This window comes from Symphalangus syndactylus, chromosome 17 (genome assembly GCF_028878055.3).
Source record: "Symphalangus syndactylus isolate Jambi chromosome 17, NHGRI_mSymSyn1-v2.1_pri, whole genome shotgun sequence".
In the NCBI taxonomy this organism is placed as follows: Eukaryota; Metazoa; Chordata; class Mammalia; order Primates; family Hylobatidae; genus Symphalangus; species Symphalangus syndactylus.
The window spans coordinates 47,515,809-47,541,489 of NC_072439.2; the positions used below are offsets into that span (position 1 = coordinate 47,515,809).

The window sequence follows — 25,681 nt, forward strand, 5'->3', positions numbered from 1 at the left end:
TTTTAATTTTTTTTGGAAAAATATTTATTAAATGTTGGTGGTGAGATATACAGATATCTGACTGGAATAAGATGACAGGAGATTCCCTTTTCAACTTGCTATAGTTTGAGCCACAGGAAAAAAGTTCTGAAAAAATTAGTTCATCCATTAATTCATGTATTCAACAGCATTTTCAGCATACTACCTGCTACTAAGCAAATTTTGTAGAAAGCCCTTGGTTTGTTAAGGGTAAATGGAACAGAAACAAGTCCTTAAAATATAACATAGGGTGGTAAGTTCTGTAATAAAAGGGTTAAAAGGGAACTTTGAGAGCATTAAGAGGTGAAAGGAGGGGAAGGAGGGAGGAAATGTCATGAATTGTTTGACAAGTAAGCTAGGCATTGAAATATGAGGAGGAATTCTTCCATGGACTTGGGGGTGGGTATAGGAGTAGTGGTGTAGAAAGGGACTTCGGCGTGGGTATAGGAGTAGTGGTGTAGAAAGGGACTTCGGCGACAGGATCTGCTTCTAAGCTCAGTCAATGGTGTCCTGAGAATTGCAAGTGGCTCTAAGAGCAGGACTAAAAAGATAGGTTGTGCAAACCGAGGGAAAGCATTTGGAATTGTCTTTGAGGTCAGGGCTATATAAACTCTTTTAATTGCATACACCTACCAGTAAAAATAACTTGAGCATATACTCTTCAAATATGTGCTTATTTGGATATATTTATTTTTATATATACACTATCAGATTAGTTTCTTATACACACAGATGTGATTAAATAGGAAATAAAGATACATGTTAGTTTTTGCTCCTATAAAATTTTCTTAAACATTAGAATGAATAATGTGTTTGAAAATGCAGATATGTTTTTGAAAAATTTGATTTAACACTTTATGATGGGGTAATTTAAAGGACTGGTTCTAAGTTCAGTTTATTTTGATTTCTAGCTTTAATTAAATCAAGACACTTCACAAATAAATACAGTTCCAATTGAAGGAGTGTTTGTTGGCAAGACTAAGTCATAATGCAGTTTTTACAGTTGTTTTTTTTTTTTTTCAGTTTTAAACACTGTACTTAGGTTTTTCTTGAAATGTAATCAATAACTTTCTGTTTTTCCTGATATCATTTAGTCATTCTTGTAAACTCTTTGGAAGATGTTGCATTTTAGTATTTTTAGTAGTTGGTTCAAATTCATACTCTTCATCTGAATTATTTAGACCCAGCCTAGAAAATTCTGTTTCTAATCTTTTTTTTAATGTGCAGATAGGAAAGTTTTTTTTTTTTTTTTAATGAGACACAGTCACATTACTTTTAGCGATTAAATCAATGATGAGGAAACATTTCCCCAGTTGTGTGAGTTATCTCTTGCTGCATAACAAATCATCCCCACAATTAGTGTGGTAAAACAATAGGCATTTCTTTCTTTTTTTTTTTTTTTGAGAAGGAGTCTCGCTGTGTCGCCTAGGCTGGAGTGCAGTGGTGCGATCTCGGCTCACTGCAAGCTCCGCCTCCTGGGTTCACGCCATTCTCCTGCCTCAGCCTCCCGAGTAGCTGGCACTACAGGCGCCTGCCACCGTGCCTGGCTAATTTTTTGTATTTTTAGTAGAGACGGGGTTTCACCGTGTTAGCCAGGATGGTCTCGATCTGCTGACCTTGTGATCTGCCCGCCTCGGCCTCCCAAAGTGCTGGGATTACAGGCGTGAGCCACCGCACCCAGCCGACATTTCTTATCTCATAGTTTCTGTGGGTCACAGATCCCAGGAGTGGCTTAGCTGCATTATTTTGGGTCAGAGTCTCCCACAAAACTGTGGCTGAGGGGTTGGCCAGGCTTCCAGTCAGCTCAAGGCCAAATTGACTGAGGCTCTGCTTCCAAGTTCCCTCACGTGCCTGTTGGCATGCCTCAGGTCCTGGTCAGCTGTTGGCTAGAGGTGGTAGTTCCTTGCCATGGGCTTCTCAAAAAGAGAGAGTAAGAGAAGGTGAATAAGATATAAGTCTCAGCCTTTCTGTAACATAATCTCAGAAGTAACTCTTCCCATAATCCTATTTATTTGAGTTACTAAGTCCAGTCCATATTCTAGGGGAGGGGATTACACAAGGACACAGATACCAGGAAGAGAAGATCAGCAAGGACAACCTCAGAAGCTGCCAGCACACCCATTTTCAAAGCAACAAATTAATTTAGAAAAGCAGTTACTTTCTTATTCACTATTAAAATGTTACCTTTACCTTGAAAAGACATATTAAGCATATCTGTTTTTCTGAAAATATCTGCATAATTCTGGCAGCCACCAGTCATCACAGGAAAGGTTAGACAACTTGGGAGCCTTGTCTTTTGTAAAAGAAAAATGTGCAAGTCCACTTTTAGTTGGATACCTGTTAAGTATTTGGATACAAAATATCTAGCCAACTAGTAAGGACAGTTAATTTGATAAAATTAAGCCCTTCATAAAGTAGGTTCTTGGCAAGTCTTTTAAGTTCAATAAACTTTTTCATCAAACTTAAAAGACTTGACAAGAACATTCTTTATATATAAAGGGCTTAATTTTATCAAATTAACTATTGATAACATCCTCTAGCATGTAGAATGCAGTTCATTCCAATATTCTGAGAGTGAAGAAATAAATGTGGATCCCCCCATCACCTCTCACTTGTGGGACCCTTTAAGAGTTCTTCCTTCAGGGAAACTCAGCTGGGTTAGGTGAGGGCATCAGTATCATTCCATACACTCAACATACATACATTTAAATTACTTTCTAATTATTTTCTTTTTAGTTTTGCTAAAGAGTAGGAATATGGAAAAATCGGAATGCTAACATTGTTTTTCTGTACCATATGTATAATCTGGTGCTTACCCCTTTGGAGACCTCTGCTCTAGGCCAAGGGTTCTTAACTCAGGATTTATTGCTTATGAGTGATTTGTTTTCAAGGGATGAAAAAAAGTGACCAAAGCTGTAATCAGATCTCCAAGAAACCATTAAGAACCACTGCTATAGGTAATGAATAGATAATGAAAAATTGTACAAAGGAGAACATGAAGGGATTTAAAGTTTATGATGCTACTTGGGTGGCAGAGTGGAGGGTGGCTTGGAGAGACCAAGCCTGGAGGTAGGGCAGTGGAGGGGTTCGCTCCCTCAGTGAGGCGAAAGGTGACAAGGGATCGAACCCAGGCATTGTGAGTGGGATGGAAAGGGGAAACTTGGCTGCAGGATCGTGAAGCCACTAAGTGGGTGTTCATAAAGGCAATTTATAAAGAAAACATGTCTGCAAGAGGAAGTCAGATCTCAGATCTAAGACATTTCAGGTCTTCTGTCCCCACTTTTTTTTTTTTTAACTACACTGTTCTTTTATTTTTTATTCTTTTGTTATTTTTGCCCCTGGAGATTCAAGTTGGGAGAGAAAGGAGAGATTCAGTGACAAGTTATCAATATTTTCTAAAAGAAACCTAGCCATTTAGTAATAGAAGAAGGGTGTTTGGAAAGACGGGCTGTGGAATGATATTGGAGCCCCAAATAAATCTGTGGTCTGCTAAACATCTTCTGGGTTAGAAAATAGAATTGATCTGAATTCCACAGTTGCAGCTTCTCTAAGAAAGGTAAGATGTTTTAAAGTCCACTCCCCACCCCCCGCCCCCCCGGCTTTCTTCTGGAATTTTGATTTCTTTCCTTCTATTGTGATGAGCATTGCTTTGGTTTTGTCTAGGCTGAGCTATGTCTCCTGATCAGTCTCCTATTTCTGCTTATATCATAAAGGCACATTTCTGTAGTGCTTCATACCTTACCCAGCCTCTTCACATAGGCTTTCTTACTTAACCAGCTCCTTGGGCATTGCTCTGAGTGTCCAATTCAGCTGAAAATATCATCTGCATGGCATTGCTGTCACAGTGGGTTCTCAAAGTTGTAGTTGTCATTTTCTGGAGGTTCAGATAAGAAGATGAGTGGGGCACAGGACCAGTGCACTTCCCCCTTGAAGTAATGTGGGGAAAGAAAAGAGGCATCTCCATTTCAACAAGAGCCTCTTTCAGTCCTTGCATGGCCTCATGTTTCCTGACATGCTAACCAATCCAGAAACAACAATGTCAGTTCAACTGGCCTTTCCCCACTGCTTCTGTAGAGGCTGATGTTGTTCCTGTGGCCCAGCCAGGGCACCATCCTAAAGAACACGGAGCCAGGGTGCTGTGGGAGTTGAGGCTGCTGTCAAAGTTGGCCAGTTCCTTTCCAGACACAGTCACTTCCCACTGGAAGTGAGCCAAACTGGAGGATGGGCAGGGAGAGGGTAGATGTTCCGTACAGCATCTACCTTTCTAAGTGGCAAGAGGCATTGTGGATTGTTCCTATGAGATTTTGTTGACTGGTAAGATTTCTTCTATCAGTGGCAATAAAGTGAGACCTTATGCTACAATTATTTCCAACCTGGTTGATTTTCTCTGTAGCAGAACTCCTGGCACATGGCTACAGGTGTGTAGGTAACCCGAAGATAGCTGACTCAGTGATCACTGTTTTTTGGGAAATGGAGAAAAAGAGCTCTTAGCTGGCTTCAGAGTCTGGTTTCAATCTTGTGTGGTGACTGTTGGGACTTATTTACTGGATATTTACTTTTTCATTTGAAAAACTATTGTAGAGGTCTATAAAGATAGTCCCTCCCTCCCTCCCTCCCTCCCTCCCTCCCTCCCTTCCTTCCTTCCTTCCTTCCTTCCTTCCTTCCTTCCTTCCTTCCTTCCTTCCTTCCTTCCTTCCTTCCTTCCTTCCTTTCTCCCACCCTCCCTTCCTTGCTGGGAGAGAAGGGAGAGATTCATTGATGAGTTACCAATATTTTTTAAAAATATCCAGTAATATATAGTAATAGAAGAAAAAGGGTGTTTGGAAAGAGGTGCTGGGAATAATACTGGAGCCCTAAAAAATCTGTGGTTTGCTAAACATTTTCTGGGCTGGGAAATATAATTGATTTGAATTCTCCAGCTGTGCCTTGTTTAAGAAGGGTAAGTTGTTTTTATGACTTTTTTCCTCCCTTTTTCTAGATCTATCTATCCTTCTCTCTCTATCTCTTTCAAAATTTGAGGTATAGTTCTCTTTTCCCTCCCTCCTTGTCTCGCTTGCTTGCCTGCCTGCCTGCCTGCCTGCCTGCCAGCCCGCCTGCCCGCCTGCCCGCCTGCCCGCCTGCCTGCCTGCCTGCCTGCCTTCTTTCTCTTTCTCTCTTTCTCTCTTTTTTTCTTTCTTTCCTTCTTCTCTCTTTCACATTAGGTAGAGCTGGACTGTAGTTTCCTCTCAGCGACATATTAATTGTGTGCCTTGAGGAAGTTGCTTCTCTTCTCTAAGCCCTTGTTTTCTCATCTGTAATGACATCTGCTTTATCATAGAGTGATATTCATTAATCATCAAGGATTGGAAATGATGAGTAAAGCACTAGAGTAGTGCCTGTCCCATCAAATGAGCTCGCTAATTGAGAATTATTATTTTCCTATGTAAATTTCACCCATGTGGCCTGCAGTGACTTTGTAGAGGAGCAAATCAAGGTTTCTTCCAAGGGGTATGTGTGAGTCTCATGACCGTAGTAAGAAGCACAGCCAAGTTAGTCAACAAATGTTTATGAAAGTATCCATTGACAACATGGTGCTGTTGTATTAAACTCTGTACAAAAAGCAAAAATATAAACTTTCTAGTTATTAAAAAATTGCCATCATATGTGATGGTAACAAAAACATTTAGAATTAAAAAAATAAGTCTAATTTTCTAGATCCTCTTCTTATAATTTTTAATATTTTTTTAAAAATCCTGTCATTCCTAGATGTCTCTAACCTTTCAGAGATCTCTATGAGGCCAATAATTCACTTCTGGACCTTTGAAGTTATATGTTGGGGTTTGGCTTTGGGACATTCTCATTCGCATTCGTGATAACCGTGAGCAGAAAGCTGACTCATTACCTGATTAATACAGATAAACAAGTAATGGGGAGAGAGTGCAATATAATTCACATCTGCCTTAATAAATCAGTTTTATTTAACTCTTTGGTTTGCTTTGACTATGTGAGTACTGCAGTGTTCTGGAGGAATTTGCAAATCCCCTCACCTTTGCTCTCTGCTCTTAGAGGGTTACTTTCCCTGTTATCTCCTGACATCCCTGCTTTGTTATTTCTTTTCAAACCTGAAGCCACCTCTCCATTCATCACCCACTGCCCTTCAGAACTCTTCCCTTGAAGTCTTTCCAAACAGGTGCTGTCCTGCTTCGTTTCTGACCGACATTCTGCTAACTCTTGTTTCTTATAGACGTTCTCCCTCCTGAACACTGACATGCCTGTCTTTATATAGCCCTAACTGCCTTTATGTTTCCACGTTCACTACTTGGTGTTTACCAGTATTTATTCTGCCTCCTCCAGGAGAGCTTGTGAGGATAGGGATCCCGTGTTGCTTTTTTATGTAACGCCCTACATTGTTATAAGTTAAATGAATTATAAAGACAATGGATAAAGGGCATATCTAGGAAAGCTCTCAGTATACTTCCTTTTGTTTTTTAGTGTAGCAATTTTCATCTTAGTCTGATAATCTTACTATTAATAAAAACTTATTAGGCAAAGGTTCCAAATTATATCTTGCAGGAATGTGTACAAGTTTGGACTGGTGGATGACTCATTGACTCTGAAGAATTAAATAGCAGTGTTTTACTGAGACAGTCAGCCTGAGAAATTGAGAGAGAGAGAGATCGAGAGATACTAAGTCCTGCTGCAGGCAGAACCCATTAAGTGAGGCATTCCTGGGCCCCTTGTAACTTACTAATAACTCTCCACGTTTGTGTGGTACAGATGGCAGGAAGGTGAGGACTCTAGGCTATCTGATGGGAGAATGAAGAAAAGGGACCACAAGTACTCCTCCCTCTGTCAGCCTCATGTCAGCCAGTAGTAGTGGTAATTACCACCATTGCTGAGCCCCTTACTAGAGTAATAGCAGTATAGTAATAGTATAGTCCAGAGACTATGATATTTTAAGAAAATAAAGGCTATCACGTTTAATCCTCACAAACCACCTCTGAAAAATTTTCACAAAATTTTATACAAGAGAACACAGAAGCTCAAGGTCACACCGTTAGTAAAGCATAGAGTCAGGCTATGTGTCCAGGTCTGTCCAATCTTAAAGCCTGTGCTAAGTCTTGTCCTCACCTATTTACCTGTTTATTTGGACTATTTTTGTTGTTGTTGTTGTTGTTGTTTTTCCTTTGGGAAGGGGGAGGATGGAATCTTACATTTTTTTGACTTATGTCCGGGACTTAGCATGTTAGGTGTGTTCTCAGTACATTTTTGCTGAGTGAGTGGGCGAGTCCAGTCCAGTTGCTCTATGATGGAATGTGGAACGGAACAGTGTGGTGCCTGGGAAAGGGCCATGTTGAGGAGGTAGGAAGGAGGCCTAGCTCTTAGTTCATTCTCTCTTACTAACACATGATCTTGGGCAAGTCACATATATTCTGTGGGCTTCGGAGTGTTACCTGTGAAACATAAGGGGGCTGAAGAACAACGTAATTTCTCCAATGCCTGATCCTTGTGAGGCATGGAGAAAAGGCCACTAGATCGCTTCGAACGTGTGTTACAGTAAAAGAGGGAGATTTCATGCTTGGGATCAGGAATTCTGCTTTCTCTTTTTATCTTAGAAACCTATATTTGTGATTTATGATAAATTCTTTCATTTTCCTGTGCCATTCCTCCCATTTGCTGATGAAGATAGAGCAATCCCTGCATCCTTCCTGGCTATTTCATGATCTTAAAGTTTTATAGAAGACAAAAATTTAGTAATAATGTAGCAATAATATGATTAAGCACAATAATCATAAAAAAGACCACAAATATCATCTAATGAAAACTCAGCCTCCTCTTCCTTCAGCTTCCTCTTCCTCAACTAGAGAAATGCTGAATTGGTATGGCATTTAATGTTCTGGTTTAAAGACAGGTATTTTAATATCATGTAAATATCAGTGCTTATTACAGTTGAAGAAAAATGTCAAGAAAATAACAGATTATTCAGACGTAGACTGATATGCTACACAAACTACTCCAAGTCTACATTGTAACTGATTTCGCTGATGATTCCTACATTGAAATAATTTTCAATCACAAAATTACTCTTGTTTCTTAAAGTGAATTATTTTGTGAGAGGCTAGATTTCAGATATATATATATATGTCTATATATGTGTGTGTATATACATATATACATGTTTATACATATACAGATATATGTAGATACATTTATTTAAAGTTAATCCTTTATAAGTGAGCCAACATAATATTAATAACATAAACACACACACATATATATATGAATATCATTAACATTATGTTGGCTGACTTATAAAGGGTTGACTTTAAGCAAATTGAGTGTTGAACTTGATGGTCTTAACCATCTCTTGGATTTTTCCTGGGCTTATAATGATCAGAATATACATATTCCAGAAATAAAAATGTCCTTAAGGAATGACATGAAACCTTTAACACGAGTGACCCGTAGAAATGTTGATTATTGATGCCTTCCAGGTGCAGGAGGAAGAGAGACAATCTGCCAAGTGCCACATTCAGACATTAGCAGGTTTTTATGAGGGAGAAAGCAGGTAGAGAGCTGTGAGTTACTAACACAAGGCCACACAAATGGCAAGTGGCAAGGATGAAATGAAGGCCCAGGTCCTTTGAGCTGCTGCTTCTTTTTTTTTTTTCTTTTAGAGACAGAGTTTCATTCTGGTTGGAGTGCAGATGCAGTGGCATGATCATAGTGCACTACAACTTGGAACTCCTGGGCTCAAGCCATCTTCCCTCCACTGCCTCCCAGTAGTTGGGGACTACAGGTGAACACCATCCTGCCTGGCTTTGAGCTTCTCTTTAACTATTTGCTCTCTCTACCACACCCTGACGTGGTTTCCTGCTTCTATAAGAGCTGACAACCCTTCCTTGGATTTGCAAGGATAAGATAGAGCATAACTGAGAACTTTGCCCACTGCTTAAATAGTTATTAAGTGGGACTATCACTTCATCCACTGATGGGAGATGGTAGGAAAGGGGTAATGCTTTTGAAAAGGTAAGTAGGGTGAAAAGCTGTGCTGGAAGAAATTGGTTTCTGGCACTATGTTCAGGAATATAGCAATTTATTTGCAAAACAAGTGTTAGTGGGGTGTCGTGGAGGGCAGGGATGAGAGAACTTAAGGGTTGGATTTTCTCTCAAAGATGCTTCATTTGGCTGAAGGCTGTTTCCTCCCAGATAATTTTAGCATTGGACAGGCTCATGATGGATATATTTCCAGGTGTCTACTTTAGAGATCTATGTAGAGATCTACTCTTTTTCCTCCAACACGTTCTGAAGTTCTCCAGTCTATCAGACCAGCATTCTTTCTGCTACAATTTAAGCTTACTTCCTCTCCTACTTCTGTTTAAACTGATACCTTGCCTAACACTGGTTAATCCCAAGAAAGATATTGGGACAAAGGTATCTATTACAACACTCTCTTTTGGCTTAGTTGTCTTCATAATTCCTCTTGTAGGTGACTGGTTATCTTGATCTCTCCCACAATTGGTTTGGAAGCCTGCTCAGCAGCCCCTGTCAGTCAACTCTCAAGGATCACTTTTGTTATCAAGCAAATATTAAAACAGGTGGAACCTGCCACCAGTAATATGACCCACTGAGGAGAGAAGGTGACTCAGTCTTGGCAGCTCAAGTCAGGCTTGAGAGAGGTGACTGTGGGAATCCAAATGAACGGCTTATTTCCAAAGAATGTGCAAAATTCCAGTGTCAAAAATGTGAACCATTCAGTGCAACTGGACACACCTGACACACCTCTGCAGTCTCCTCACACAAAGCCACCTGCTCTAAGTCAGCTTCAGGAGAACCTTGTTTTCTAGCACCCACAGGAGCAGTTCCTACAACTCAAGGGAGAGTTTAGATGGAAGGAGGGTTTGCTCCAAGGCTCGATATACAGCTCAGAGTTGGAAGAAGAGTTTCCAGTGAAGCCCATGATGAAAGTTTATTATGAAACACTGACGTTTCTCACCTTTTTTTATACTTTTCATTTTGCTGACCTGTTATCAGTAATTTACGTGTTACTCACTGTCAAAAAACATGAATAGTTCTTATAGCCTTGCTTCTCTTTCTTCCAAGTCTCAGAGCTTCTGCTGGGTCAGGTTAACCCAACCTCAGAAAAATCTTGGTGTTTTTCCAGGTAGTCTTCTGCTCAGCTGCCACCATGACTTCTTAAATTTATATAAAGGAAGAATAATCTAGTGGGGAAAAACTTGGCTGTATTAAGAGAAGACATGAGTTTGAAGCCAAATTTCATTAAGTTGATAATTATGTGACTTTATGTCCTTTGAGAAAGCTGCTTTGTCTCCTAGTACATCTGGTTTTAATTTTGTATGGTACAGATAAGATACTAGTCCCATGGTGATGTACAAGGATGCTCTGAAAATTAACTAAGGCATACTAAGCTCCAAGAGTCCTTCGATATAAATCCTACATAAAGTCAGCAAATTGAGGTTATCATTATAATGATGTAAGTGGATGTAAATGCTCACCAAGGCTTAACCAGATAAACACAGGGAAGAGGAAGAGAGATTTTTTTTGAGTTAAAAAGAATAAGTGGCCAACACCCCCACCCCCTTTTTTTATTTTTACGGTGTGTGTACATTAACATTTCTAAATTACTCAATTCCTTCTTGTGAAGGTTTCGCTAAAACCTGTAAGTTTAGACTATCTGGTGAAAAATCATATCCTCTTGTTATTGATGTTTTAAAACATTTAAGTATTTTGACCTAAATGCTAAAGAACAAAGTCAATTGTTCAACTAAAAAGGCAGAATGTAAATATTTATTTAGCTTAGGTATTCTCGGAGCATCTATTTTCACAATCAAAATACTTCCTCGCAAATATTTGAGAAAGAGTTATAATATGGCTCTTTGAAAAGCGTGGGAAATTAAGGATGAAATAAAAACGTGACTATAGACTTCCTCAATTTTGAATAAGATTTAGTGAGGGTCTCTTATAATTGAATGTTGATTTTATTAGCTTTTTATGTGACTTCATACTGCTTACTTTTGAAAAATGTTAATTGCATTTAATAGAGACATGGTTTACAGTGAATTAAGTGAAATATTGAAAAACAATTCTTAGAAAATAAAAAAATGTTGCTTTCCATTTTATTCCTTTTTTATTTATTTATTCCCAGGTTCTGCAGATTAATTTAAGTTTCATAATTTTGTTTGTTACATACTCTTTTTTATTTGGAAACGGAGTCTCACTCTGCTGCCCAGGCTGGAGTGCAGTGATGCGATCTCTGCTCAGTGCAACCTCTGCCTCCCCGGTTCAAGCAATTCTCCTGCCTCAACCTCCGGAATAGCTGGGACTACAGGCACATGCCACCATGCCCAGCTAATTTTTTGTATTTTAGTAGAGATGGGGTTTCACCATGTTTCCCAGGCTGGCCTTGAACTCCTGAGCTCAGGCAGTCCACCTGCATTGGCCTCCCAAAGTGCTAGGATTACAGTTGTGAGCCACCGCGCCCAGCCACTAGTTATTCACTTTCTTGTTTGAACTTTTGATCGTTTATTCCTTTATTCGGCTGCCCATTCATTTGTTAATACACTTATGAAATATTCAATGACCTAATAATTTGTGCCAGTCGCTGTTCTAGGTACAATTACATTTCATTAATATAAAGGCATATATTTTCATTTAGGCGTATTTCTTTTATACTTGGCAAACTAGTTTGTTTTGAAGCACATTGTAAACACTAGAAAGAAATTGATATGACTTAGTGTGGTAATAAGGGAATGTCTACAGTTCAGGTTGTTGACCAGGTCAGGGCAACAGCAGTAATGATAACAGCTTACACCAACAGAACCCTACCATGTACCAGGTGCTATTCCAAGTGCTTTTCACAAATAAATGACATGAATCCTTAAAATAACTGAAGATTAAAATAAGAGAGGAGGAAACTGAAGCAGATACCTCACTTTAAGTGATGCTGTTAAAGTTACAGAGCCTAATAAATGCTGGTGCCAAAAGGACAATATTACAAATCTCAAAGTGTTTTTGTGAGGATTAAAATAAAGAAGTCATGCAATGTGTTTATATCTCAATAATCATTAGGGAAAAATACCCAGATCATAGAACAATTGTTTTTGTGATTGCACCAAGTGACTCATTTAAAATGCAGTCTCTAGGGTGGACTTAACTCTGTCACCTACTAGCTGTGTGACCCTTCAAAAATCGTTTTACTTCTCTGTGCCTCAGTTTCCCATCTGTAAAATGAGCATAATTCCTGCACTATCTAAGTAGGTAACTATGAGGCTCTAGTCTAGGAGATAGGTTCATGACAGTGTGTCGCAGGCCATGAAGAACTCTGGGAGTGTAGGAATTTTGCGGCAGTGTCTTTTTTTAACGGTCCTACCTGCTGGTAGGACACCCCCCTTTTAAAAAAACGCATAGTCTAAATAGTACACAAATCAACTTTTACCTCATGTAACATTTTTTTTTTCCATTAAACATTTCTGGGTTCTTGGTAATTCTTTTGTAAACCACTTCTTCTTCTTGAAATCTTGAACTAATTTTGATATAGAAACTAGCTGTTGGGGTGATAGTACCTGAGCCAGTTTATTAAAATCATCACCTGGTCTTTGGAGATGGTCTCTTCTGATTCTTTGTCCTGGATTACAACTCTCTCTTGTCACCCACCCCCATCATAGAAACTCATCCTTAAATACTCTTAATTGACCACATCTCTCTACTCTGTAATTCTAGCTTGCAGAATAAGCTCTACTAAATATATCATCTGATGACTATTCCAGTTTGCTGTGCTTTCTATTTTTCACATCTTGTGTTATTTGAAGACGTTTATATTTACCTAATCCCCCTAGCAGCCCCAGGGGAAAGCAGGATGCCATGAGGCTCCGGGCACGCTGACTGTCTACATTCATTGGTCAGAAGGAACAATATTCATTCCTCTTTGGTTTTCACACAAGTCACTACTTTCTTGACTCAACCACACATCCCTTCCTTTGTTGTGCTTGTATTTGAGTCATTGCTGCTGCTGATAACCAAATGCTGTTTTGCTATGTTCTTTTCTTTTTTCTACTCTTTGGAAAGTCTAATGACTTGCTCCTTTTCTGTCCCTTACAGAGAGTGCAATGGCTCATGCCTGTAATCTCAACACGTTGGGAGGCTGTGGTGGGCAGATCACATAAGGCCACGAGATCGAGACCAGCCTGGCAAAACTCCATCTCTATTAAAAATACAAAAATTAGCTGGGCATGGTGGCATGCACCTGTGGTTCTGCCTACTTGGGAGGCTGAGGCAGGAGAATCTCTTGAACCCAGCAAGTGGAGGTTACAGTGAGCTGGGATCGCTCTACTGCACTTCAGCTTGGATGACAGAACAAGACTGTGTCTCAAAAAAAAAAGTAAAAACTAATATTAAGTTGACCTTTTACTGTGGATTTAATTAGTACAGTTAGTGTGTTTTCTATGCAGAAGGGGGATGGAGGAGGGAGGAAAGAAGCTGTTATTATAAAACTGTGGTATATGTTTTAAAAACAGTTACAATTTTTGTCTTTTTTCTATTCTTAGAAGCAATATATCTCACACTTCAGGGCTAAATTGTACTTCTCTTCCTCTTCTAAAATCCTGGATACAAATCCTTGATCTTAAGTTCTCTTTTCCATTCCAGGACACTTTCTAGCCAAAAGTGGAGGTTGCGTTGATCAGGAAGGGTTAGGCAACCTTTGTTATTGAAACACGATTCTGATGGAAGGATCCTGTCCCAGTCCCTCCCCTCCCCTCTTCTTCCTCTTCCTCCCCCTTATGATTTGCTGAGCTCTTCAAACACTTTGTCCCTGGGATCACCCTCGCCTCTGGGATGGAGCGCTCCATTGTGGCACCCTTATACCTTGCAAGTGCCTTCAGCAGTGCTTCTGTCAGCCTTGGAGGGTATAATCTGGAGCTGGAGGTCTCTAAGCAGTCAGGCTGCTGTGAGCATGATGTTTTGGTGTGTTTGCACCAGCTTGCTGTTGCAGAGTTTGGGAAGTGAATCTGGTAACTGCCTAAACAGAAACACTTCCCCTTACTTTCTACATCAAAGAGAAGTTATGAAGTTACCTGACATTGGTGTCACTTCTTAGGAGTAAGGACAAAGCATTGTGTTTTAAGGAGACTACATAAATAGGGAAAGAACCTCAGCTTCAGCTAAAACAGGTCACACAATTTCTTTTAGCCTCAGTTTCCTCTTATGTAAGATGAAGTGATACTATGCCCCTTGCATGGTTGTTATGAGAAGGCAATGAGATAATTTAAATGAAGTGCCAGGTACTTTGCGGGGGGCACTCAATAAGTGGTAGCCATGTCTCTTATGGAGAATAGGTTCTGTTTTGTATAAATGTTGTGGACTATGTCCTCTGAAGTTTGTTCTGTTACAGTCATGTGATTCCTATTTCCGGTATAGCCCCTGTACACTGTGTAGGTGTTTATACCCACTTTTGCCAGTGGAGTGAGAGCTCCTGCAGGAAAGAGAGGCATGGTGTGCTTGCTAATCTATGTGCTGGGGTAGAGAGGCATGGAAGGAAGGGCCACAGAGCTCAGGCTGGAGCTAGGCTGTCTGAGTTTAAATGCTGCTGCTAAGTTAGTAGTTGTGTAAACTCAGGCAAGTTACTCGGCTTCTCTGTGTTTCAGTTTCGTCATCTGTAGAATAGAGACACTACTGTATACTACCTCATAGAGAGGTTGTAAGAATCAAATGAAAAAATTCACAGATATATGTAAAAGGCTTAAAACAGCATCTGGCTCAGGGTATACTGTTACTATTTACAGCATACATCAGACTCACCGTATGGTGAGTGCTCCCTAAATGCAAGCTTGCAAATGAGTGGGAAGTAGAGCATCCCTCTTTCTCCGTGTTCTATAGGGATCCCAAATATAAGTGTGAACTACACATGCTTATAAGAGATAGAATATCAAGTAGAATTTAGATTCCTGTATATGGGAGAATATTCCTCTTCTGCTGGACTCTCTATTTCTGTTTCTGCTGCACCGTTGATTTCCCTCCCATTTGGTATTCCCAGGGTTCCTGTTCATATCTCTTTGGTCATATCTCCTGGTCATATCTCTGGTGGTCAGTTCTGTGGGGACAGCACTATGTCCAACTTGTCCAATGTTATATCAGTAACTCCTAGCCTCTGGCATGATAGATTTTAAAAGCATGTTTAACAAATGATACATGGAACACTAGAAAGTGCTATTGAATGTAAGCAGTTTCCAAGAGACACTATTTGTGCACTTAGTAAGGTCAGTACACTGGGCCAGGGCGGGGGTAGGAATACGTGAGAACACAAGTGTAGTGGGAACATACTGTTAATTTACAACCACAGGAAAAAAACAAATATGCAGGGTCATTAGGCTTGATTTAGAAAATAGTCCCATTATATATAGTGTTAACCCCAAACCTCGGCATTTAGTTTAGGGTAGAATCTGGGAAGAGAAATTGAATGGGAGATTCAGCCCCGAAGAATCACATGATAAAGACTGACTAAATATTGTAAATTTTTCTCAGAGCAAACTTTTATAATGCATGTTTCTCAAATATTAATTGATGGTCTAGTGTCTAAAAGAAATAAGCCCAGGAAGGCTATACCATTGTATTTTTAGAAGTACTTAAGTGACCTCTAGCCACTCTAACAACTCCTTGAGAGTTATGGCAATGTCCAGGATGTTTTGTGTCTTTGTCAGGCATATGATATATTACTACCTGCCTGGCCCAGTGTCTTTTAAGGAATTCTGTGGATCAAGTGTCAGGCCATGGCAGGAGACTTGTTCTAAAACAATCATCAGCCTGGTTGAAACAACATAAAAAAATGTTTCTAGGTTTACTATGAGTGTTGTTCATGGCACCTCACCGCAAAGCTATTTTCCTTTGCATCTTGCAGTTGTTTTCATGGTGGCAACTCCTGCAAAGCATACGTGACACCTGACAAAGGATGTCATGGCAGGTTGAGTGTTGTATCTGTAAGCCTTTCTAATTTAGCAGTAAAATTTTAAAGCAAACCCCAGAAAATCCTTGTTGATGTTTGACTCTATGCCCATTAAAGTCTTTTATACCCCTAAAGAATTAAGATCTTCAGATAAAATGTGAAGTGCGGCACAAATGAAGACACATTTGTCAAGTATTAAAACATGCTGGGACTTGGAGGCATTGCAAGACCTTTTACAAACTGCGTATAGTTTTATAAATTTAACAAATGACATGAAATTTTATCTTTATAAATGAAACTCCCAATTCTTGTTTTTCTTTCTCGACTGGAGGCAACTAGAAAAAGAAAGACTATTTTTGCTTTAGGATTGGATTTATTTTAGGCCTATTTGTTGATTTTTGGATGTATTACAAGCCCCGGTGGGAGAGGGAAGTTCTGCAGCCAGAAGGACCAAGTTTTTTATTCTGCCTTTGGCACCAATCAGGCACATACACTGGGGCAAGTCTCTTAACTTTCTGATGGTCAGTTCTTCATCTGAAAAAGGAATAACATACCTACCTCACATGGTAGTGTCCAGCACATACTGGGCAACATTAATTTTAAAATCTGAATTTAGGTTGCTTTTTAAACATACATATCAGTGGAAAGAAAACTGGGCTTAAGCCAGACAACCAGTCTTTGTCCTGCTACTTCTTATTTTTCAACAAATTAAAACAGAAACAGAAATTTAGAACTGAAGGGATTTGGAGGGAGCCCAGCCCTCTTGACTTTCAAATAACTAAACTGAGGACCAGAAAAATGATAAGCCTTGCTTCAGGCCATGCAAGCTAGTGACAGGGCATTGAACATAAACCAGCAGTCAGGGTGCCAGGTCCCAGCCTTCTTCAGTCCTACTGCCCTGTTTTTTGATAAAAAGCTACACAGATTTGTTATGATTTAATCACGTTTGTTTCTAGTGTCAACCTAATTTGATATTCTTAGTGCCAAAAAGACTTCTTTAGAATAAAAGAACGAAATGACAACCATGACTATTTGACCAGAAGAGAATTATAGAGCAGAGAATCTTAGAGTTCTGACATAGCTCAGAAAGTTAAAGATCAGGATGGTGACTATCGGCCTGGACTGATGCATGGACATGCAGTGTCAGAACTCCTCAAAGATTCTCAATCTTTCCCCCCATATCACAGCTGCCTTATTCTGATGGGAAAATAGAAAGGTACCTTTTTGAGGGAAGAATACCTGTATTACATATTGTTTGAAACCTCCACGGTGACTTGTACAGTGCTTAGCACCCCATTGATTTCTTTAAATGCCTTCTAAATAGTATGGACAATGAAAAGCTACTACTAGAATTTTCAGTATAGGGTATTGATGGGATTTACAAACTGAATGCACCTGTGCAATCAGCACCCTGATGTATACACACAGAACATTATCAGCATTCCAGAAGCCTCCTCCATGCCCCTAGCAGGGGTACCTCGATCCTCGCTTCTAACAGCATAGATGGGCTTTCTCCTGTTTGTCTACATTTTGTACAAATGGAATGATACAATAGGTACTCGTTGTGTTTGGATTCTTTTGGGAAATATTCAGATGTTGCTCTGGATCCACAGGAAGTAGGATTCCAAATTGGGGGCCCTCAGTGGAGGACAAAAGCATTTTGCATATTGCAGTTTCATTTTAATGATGGAAAGTGGTATCAATATAGCAGTTGATTAGTAAGAGTGTGTAGGTGTAATTAGGTTGAAACTTGTTCTTATTGCCAAGATTTTTGTACCTTAAATGATTCACTGCATTTTACAGCAAAGTATAATTTTAGTTAGGCCAATTGAGGTAAATAATACAAAATTGAGGAGAGTGAAAAATAAAACCCTTTCCCTTGTGTGCTTTCCTTTGAACTTGTTTTTAAGAAAATTTTTATTTTTATGGTATGTTCAGAAAAGAATGACAAATTTTCTAAATAAATAATCCAAATAAAAAGAAACTCTGAATGATGAACCCAGATCATTCTATCTTCATTATCTTTATATTCCTATTATACAATTAAATGTCTGACACATAGTACGCATTCAATAAATGATGACTGCTAGAATAGGTGAATCATTAAGTTGAAACATGAAGACAAACAAAGACATCACAACTTATTCCAGAGAATATGTACCACCAGAGTAAACAGCAATACTGGAAGCCTTAACACTCTGTACATAAATGAAGACCATTTGGAAGCAGTTTTGCTTTTCAGATTTGGAGTCATGCAGTTGTAATCCTCCAATTCTCATGGTGGAAGAGATTGCTAATTATGTCTCAGTATCCCTTTTCTTCTTCTTTTAGTAATAGAATTCCTTAGTATTAGCAAGGCACATGGCTACTTGACTAGATGTAATATTTCACAGCATCCTTTGGAGCTACAAAACTAAGTCCTTGTCAATGGAAAGTGACCAGAAGTAATGTAGGCATCTTCTGGATTTTACTTTTAAAAACAATTTCTGCTGGCTGGGAAATGATAACTATAGAACAGCTGAAGAGAGTCCATAAATGAGTCCCATATCTGTAGTAGAGTCTCTGCTCACCTCTGGATTGTTAGGTAAGAGAGAAACAAATTTCTATGTTACGAAGACATGATACTTTGGGGTGGGGGTGGGGGTCTTTTTTTTAAAGAAGACCTTAGCATATACCCAAATTAATATAGAAATTTGAACCAGAAGTGGGGTGTTACCATAACAAAAAGCTAAATTTTGTGTCATTGAATAGCAACAGGCAGAGGGTGACATGGGCATGAAATCTGATCTAGAAACATTGGTAATACTTGTTATTCTGTGGTATGTAATTTGCTAAAACAGTTACCTATCATAACTTGGAAGACATGCCATGTGCCTACTGATCTTTAGTTCAATGGGAAAAACTTTGCATATAGATGCATATTGGCTAGTCCTCACTACTTTTAACAATGCATTATAAGAAGAAATGGAAGTTATGGAATTACTAGCCAGCAAGCAAAGATAGAAGAGAATATAGCTCTGATAAGGGAGGTTCTTACTACCTATGGCTTGTAATCTAATGTGCTTGAAAGATTCAGTTATGCAGAGTTGGAAAATTTGTCTGTATCCCAAACAGCAGTAGATAAGTTTGATGATGGAGGCCTTTTTCACATGCCTTCTGTTAAGTATTCAATTGCCAACTGTCAGTGCCTTCAGTTAGCTGGACAATTGAAGCCAGTCCAGAGCAAAGATTACATCGAAAATGCTGCCTTCCTGTATCACATGGTTGCCACTAAAGTTAGCCAACATAAAATGAAAGGAAAGAGAGACAGGCTGAGCACAGAGACCAGCAGATAAAAGAGAAGACTTGGCTTAAAAACTGTGACCAGGGACAAACTTTGGCTATTCTGACTTTCACATAGAATCCAATAGATTAAAATCCTACTCAAAGGTAGGGGTGACTGTGGTGTCTATTTGCAAAGAGAAGTGTTTATATAGATATTGGGAGGAGGGGTAGACATGGCAGAAGCTGATAATTACCCTAGTAACCATTCTTCCTTTCTTTATCTAACAAAATGCACCCCCCACCCACCTAGTTTTAGCAGGGCACATGGTTACCTACCTAGTGACTATATTCTCTTAGCCTTCTTTGTGACTAGGGATTGCTATGTGTCTCAGTTATAGCCAGTAGTATGTGAATGGGAGTTTAAGTGTTTGAACATCGTTGGGTATTTATTCCACTTCCCTTTCTGCAACTGGCTGAGAAATAGCAAACAACTGGAGATGCCTTGGGCCAAAAAGAGATTTTGCATATTGATGACAATACAGCAACTCCACGTCTGTGATACCACCCACTTCTGTATTGTTACATAAAGAAGTATAAATTTCTGTCTTATTTAAGCCACTCTATTTTTTGAGTGTCTTTGTTTCAGCAGCTTAACTGTAGTCTAATGAGCATATAGGCTTCTGTACACTGTCAGGTTCAGTACAAGAAAAGATAAACAACTTTAAGTATTTGAAATGGAAAGATATTTTACAAAACTGACTGACCAGGGGAGCTACCAACTCTGAGACCGGCAATGGAGCTATGCCAGGGTCAAGAACCTAATGCTGCTACTATTGCTGCCATGGCTTCTGAACACTGGGTCCTGGAACGTGGTGCTAGGAGCCTTACCCTGGTTGTCAGCAGAAATAGCCAAGAAGGGATAGGAAGGTGGTATCTGCCTTCTATATCTTCATGCCACACTTGTGTGTATCCACATTTTGGGACCCGATTTCCTTCCAGGACTCTAGCTGCAGGGAGATCTTGAAAATGTTTTTTTTTGTCTTTGCAACCTCTCCAGTGAGAATGAATGGAAATTGAGTATACAAATCCATAGTTCCAGCACTCATCTCGTCGTTAAATGGAGATGGCATGTTACCCACTTCAAAGGGCCACTGGAAGAATTAGATGAGATTTAATAAATGGGAAGTACATATATATGTTTGGTACATATTAAAAATTAAAAAATACAAATACTATATTATAATATCATTTAGTTACTTAAAATATCATGCCTGTTTGCCACATTCTTGTCTCTTTCACAAAAATGATTGGCTGGCTAGGGACTGTTAAGTTTGATAAGAATCGCTTTTTCTGTATAATAATATAAAAGTAGCAACATCTCTATTGTTACAAAAGCTACCACTTGAAGGTAAATTTTTTTTTTTGTGAATGCTAAAGGAAGTGAGAGCCCTCCATGGTTTAACAATAGAGGAGTAAGACTAGAGAAAGCAGCAGGGGTGCAATCATTTTTACCATCTTCAAGAATCAGCATTCTGTTTTGGAACAATGGAAATCTATGGAAGGATATTAATTTGGGGAGAGGCATTATCAGATTTGCCTTTCAGGAAGCTGCCTCTGGTGAAATGGAGAATACATTAGAGGAGGGCTGGTTAGTGGGCAGTTGCAATAATTTAGGCAAGCAATGGTAGTAGCTTAGACCATAGGAGCAGTGGCTCTGGGAGGGAAGACAAGCAGTTTGGGAGGTGTTCTCAGCAGAACTTGGTGATTGCTACCTCTGAATCCCATAAAGGAATCTCTGGAGTAATAGAAAAATTTATGTTTCTCAATTAATATGTGCACAACTTCTGTAGGTGCCTTTGGATACCTATTACCTGGTATGAATTAAAAGCCTGATTCTGATTCATACAATTAAATGAGAGTAAAGGAAGATGATGTCATCATCTTTTGTTGGTTTACAACTATGAAGGAAGGAAATGTTTTATAAAGTTTTCTATGAACTGGGACCAAAGTTATTTAATGGCTGAGTGTGAAAGGCTTTGAAAGCATAATTATGCTGCACTAGTAAGTGTTAGTGACCAAAATGTTGATAAATTGCTTCATGTTAAATGACCAGACATTTTAATGATTTAGACATTTTACTCAGGCTACCCTCACAAGATACTTTGCACAGGGAGGCCCCACGTTAAAGTATAGAGAATGGTCTGGCTGCATATGCTGCAGATAATCTTCCTAGAGCCTCATTTCACTAATCTGTTTGGATCTTTAGTCAAGGGTAACAACATTATGATAATATTCTTATGGTTCCTTTTTTTTTTTTTTTGGAGATGGAGTCTCGCTCTGTCACCAGGCTGGAGTGCAGTGGTGTGATCTTGGCTCAATCAACCCCCGCCTCCCGGGTTCAATCAATTCTCCTGCCTTGGCCTCCTGAGTAGCTGGGACTACAGGCGTGCGCCACTATGCTCAGCTAATTTTTGTATTTTTAGTAAAGACAGGGTTTCATCATGTTGGCCAGGATGGTCTTGATCTCTTGACCTCGTGATTCACCCACCTCGGCCTCCCAAATTGCTAGGATTACAGGTGTGAACCACTGTGCCCGGCCTTTTATGGTTTCTTTTAAGTGGAGTAGATTATAAAGTGTGGCATACCCTGTTTTAAAATCAGTGATGTCTAAAGTAATTATAGGACATTGCAAAACTACAGGGATAGATATCAACTCAAGTGAAAAGAAGCTGTTCAGTTCCGTAGCAAAGAGTTCCCATCAGCTGTGTCCCCACGTCACTGGTGGTGAATGTTGGTGTTGCTGGTATCATTACAGGTAAAAGGTCAGTCACATTCCAACTTCCTTAGTCTTTAGTATTTCCTGTGCAGACTAAAAATATACTGGGAGAAAGTTGGCTGAGTTCAAAGGGTAGGAGAAATCTATTTCATCCTGAGGAGCAGTGGCTGCACTTTTTTCAGTGTTTAATAGTGGAACATTAAAATAATTGAAATTATTTAAACTACTCCAAACTGTTTGATTCAATTAAAAAGCATTCATTGGATTTTTGCTTATGAAGATGTTCCTGATTCTTTTCTGCCTGCTCTGATGATCTAAGAGTTGATTTCCATCCTCCCAATCCTTCTTGAATCTAGCAAAAAAAGTACACTTAAGAATAAACCTGGTTCTTTGAAAGAGTATCTTTTTAGCTGTTACAATTTTTAGAAGGTTAATTATTAAATATGTCATTTGTCTATAAGTGTGGCTAGTAATTTTACCAATTTTATTTATTTAGTATATATTTATTGAATGCCTACTATGTATAGGACTCTCTTTAGCAGTCAAAGTTTTTCAAGGACGTACTCTGCTGAGGACAAATTTTTCTAAATTCTCACAGTCCCTGTGTTACATATAGGGAAACCGACTGTTCTATAGTCAGGAAAAAATGAGTTACCCTTGGTGACAGAGGGATCACCTGATCAGAGATCCACGGATGAGCCAGATGAGTTGTTTCCCAATCTACCCCTCTTCATTAGTCATTTTCATGTCATGTGTGATTACATAACTTAGAATAATGTAAAATAGCCACAACACATAAAATATTATTTTAAATAGGTATTCTTAAATAATTTGACAATAATCTTATGCTTTGCCAAGTCTTTAAAAAAATACAAGTTTAGATTAAATTCTTTAATACGCAAAGAAATAAGAGATGTAATTTAAAAAGGCAAGCTTATTTCTAAAGATTTTCAACTTTTTGTTTATTAACAATGAATAATTTATTAAAGTTCTTAAGGAATCTATTTCCAGCTTAAAATCATAGAAAAAACAAGTAGGAGAATTCAGGAGTGTGATTCAGAGTTGCTTAAACAGCATGCTAAAAGTCAACTTTTTTATTTCTTAGGCTTGATATTCACAACACATTTCCTTAAATGTCAGCATTTTAGTTCAATTTATTTTTTCCATTTATAGTTTATTTTTCTTTTCAATTGCAAAGTAATACATGTGCATTCTCATGATATAAAAATGGATAATATAAAGTATGTAGAATAGAAAACACCATAGTAGCAACCCCCCATCTCCCCCATCTTTCTACCAATTCCACCTGGGAACTCTTTATTGTTTATAGTTTGGGGAGTACCTTTCCAAAGCTTTTCTCTGAATTTGCAAGTAATTCTATTTCTAAAATGCGACTGCATTTTGTAAAGAGAATACTGCATACCCTCATCCCACTTTCATGAGAAAGACCCTGCAGGTGAGAGAAAGAGTGGAAGGTAAGAGCAAATTCATATTGGATTAAATAAAATCTCCTCAGGTCACTTTTGTTTCTGGGATTAGCTTTAGAGTATTCTCATTGTCTGCTATGGGCTGAATTGTGTCTCTCCAAAATTCATATGTTGAACCCCTAATCCACAATGAAACTGAATTTGGAGATAGAGCCTATAAAGTAATGATTAAGGTTAAATGAGGTTATAAAGGTGGGGCCCTGATATGAGTGCTTGAGCTCTCTCACACTTTCTCTTACACAAAGGTCATGTGAGCACACAGCATAAAGGCAGCTGCCCACAAGCCAGGAAGAGAGGCATCATCAGAAACCGTACATACTGGCTTCCTGATCTCAGACTTTCAGCCTCCAGAATGGTGAGAAATAAATTTCTGTTGGTTAAGTCACCCAGTCTATATTTTGTTATGGCAGTCCAAGCTGACAAATATTGTTTCTCCTTGATGGCTCTGCATTTGGAGGGAGCCTCTGTGAGCCCTGACTTTCCTCTAGGAGCAGGTTGGGTAGGAAAGTAACATCCACCAGCTGAGTGTAGTTCATACAGATGTGGACCAGACAGGGCGTGAAAGGTGGAAGGAGAGGACTGGTCCCAAAGGCCAAACACCGAGACTGAAAGGCAAGCTTAGGAGAAATAGACACTGTTAGGAGGAATTGACAAGTAAATCTTATGACAAATTTCAAAATTAAAAAATTTAAAAACCCTAACAGAAATAAAACATCTCATTTGGATAATGTTTTAAATCTTCTAAGTGCTTTTCTATCTGTCTTCTCATTCGATCCTCAGATTAACGTTTGAAGTTAGAGTTTATAATTATTATTTATCTCAGCTTGTCAGATGAAGAAACTAAGAGCCTAATAATTTAATTAAATGACTTGTGTAAGTTTTAACAGCTAATTTGCAACAGAGTAAATCTTATGAAAATTTCAAAATTAAAATACTGTCATAATAATGCAGAAAGTCTATTTTGGGAAGGCTGGCCAAAATTATAGTGGAAATATTTTTTGATCTAAAGGGGCCCTTATTAATTTGCAAGGCTTTGCTATGGTTACCCACATGCTAAAAACTCCCACATGTCCATCCCCCTCTGACTTCGGTGAGCTCCAGGCTCATATACCCAGTGTTTATTTGAAGCTCCTCTTGTATTCCTCATAGGCATCATAAATGGAATGCAGAGTTAGCCAGGACTGAAGAACCCTCAAAAAAGGCTGTGGAAGAGTCCCCTTGCTGTTGCACTTCCCCTGATTCTTCTGACCCCAACCCTGGACATGGTCACCATGGCTCATAGACATGAGTCACTGAGTGTATAGGTGTGGATCTGAGGGATTTGGGACTGGGTTCCAAGCTTGTTTATAGATTTGACTTCATAATGGTGATTTGTGTTTATTTCTGTGCTTGAGTCAGGAGGTTTGCCTGACATCCTGAAGACCAAGGTCTTCTCTGTGGAGAACTATCTAGCACATGTGACAGCTCTGAGAGTATTTTTAAGAACAGGTTGATGTGTATGCTCTGTATTAATTATTTTTATAGATTTGAGGGTGTGTAGTCATCCATGCTCTTTTGATCTTTGGATCTTTTGCTGAATTCTTAGTTAAGTTTGTAATCTACATTAATGGCAACAGAAGGGTAAACTGACTAAGAGGGTTATTACACACTGGTTTGTATTGCCAAGGGAGGCAGCACAATTCATTTTCCTGATGGTTTTGGCACGAGCCTTCCTGGCATCTCAGAGATGGGCACTGAGATGTTATATACACTCTTGTGCTTGGTTATTAATCTGGGTGTTTTGGATGAACATAAAGTAAAACATGAAGGGAACCATTAATGCATTGTATGGGGAGGTAAGGTGGTAAATCATATCTCAGCTTCTCATCCATAGTGATTCACTGGGGACATTTTTCCCCAGTGTTTTTGTTCCATAAGCAAATGAATCAAATTTCAGTCTCATGAAGATTTCCACCCATCAGCAAAATTTTATTAATTTTTTGCCTGTTCCAAATTACAAATTAACTTTATTACTCTTGTTACTATTCAAATAGAACACCATACAATACATTCAGTTTCTCTACTTGATCCAATTTCTTTGAAAATTTAACAAATATAATCAAATAGACTAAGCATAAGAACTTTTATCAAATTCCACATGGCATTTATCTGGATTGGGGTGTGATATTTGGTAGGTCTCTATTTACCTATTTTGGAGGA

General features: G+C 38.9%; 1 protein-coding gene across 1 annotated transcript in view; it reads left to right on the forward strand.

Annotated features, from left to right (window-relative positions):
* Positions 1-25,681, forward strand: part of LOC129465589 (DNA replication complex GINS protein PSF2-like) — a 467,777-nt gene that overhangs the window by 3,243 nt on the left and 438,853 nt on the right. The window contains 1 exon segment of the mRNA XM_055247811.2: positions 23,728-23,837. The gene's annotated coding sequence lies outside the window, so the exon portion shown is untranslated.